Here is a 350-nt window from a genome sequence, read left to right on the forward strand (position 1 = left end):
AACCCAACCAACCCCAACCACCCCCCTCCCCACCCCTTCCCCACCCCCTTCCCACCCCTTCCCCACCCCTTCCCACCCCCTTCCCACCCCTTCCCCACCCCTTCCCACCCCTTCCCCACCCCCTCCCCACCCCTTTCCTCCTCACCAACTAACCAGTATCGTCAATTTATATCGGCTGTAATAATATTTCTCTTCTTACCTCGTTTTCTGGAAAGGAAGAGAGAGCGTGCGTGATAAGTCGCCAAGGTAATTTTCGCCTTGGGAGCTGAAACCTGTCAAGGTAACGCCAGTTTTGAAGGTAGGGAATTAAAAGGGTTTTTCATGTGATGTTAGGAATAGAAACTGAAACA

Source organism: Penaeus monodon, chromosome 15, assembly GCF_015228065.2.
Source record: "Penaeus monodon isolate SGIC_2016 chromosome 15, NSTDA_Pmon_1, whole genome shotgun sequence".
Lineage (NCBI taxonomy): Eukaryota > Metazoa > Arthropoda > Malacostraca > Decapoda > Penaeidae > Penaeus > Penaeus monodon.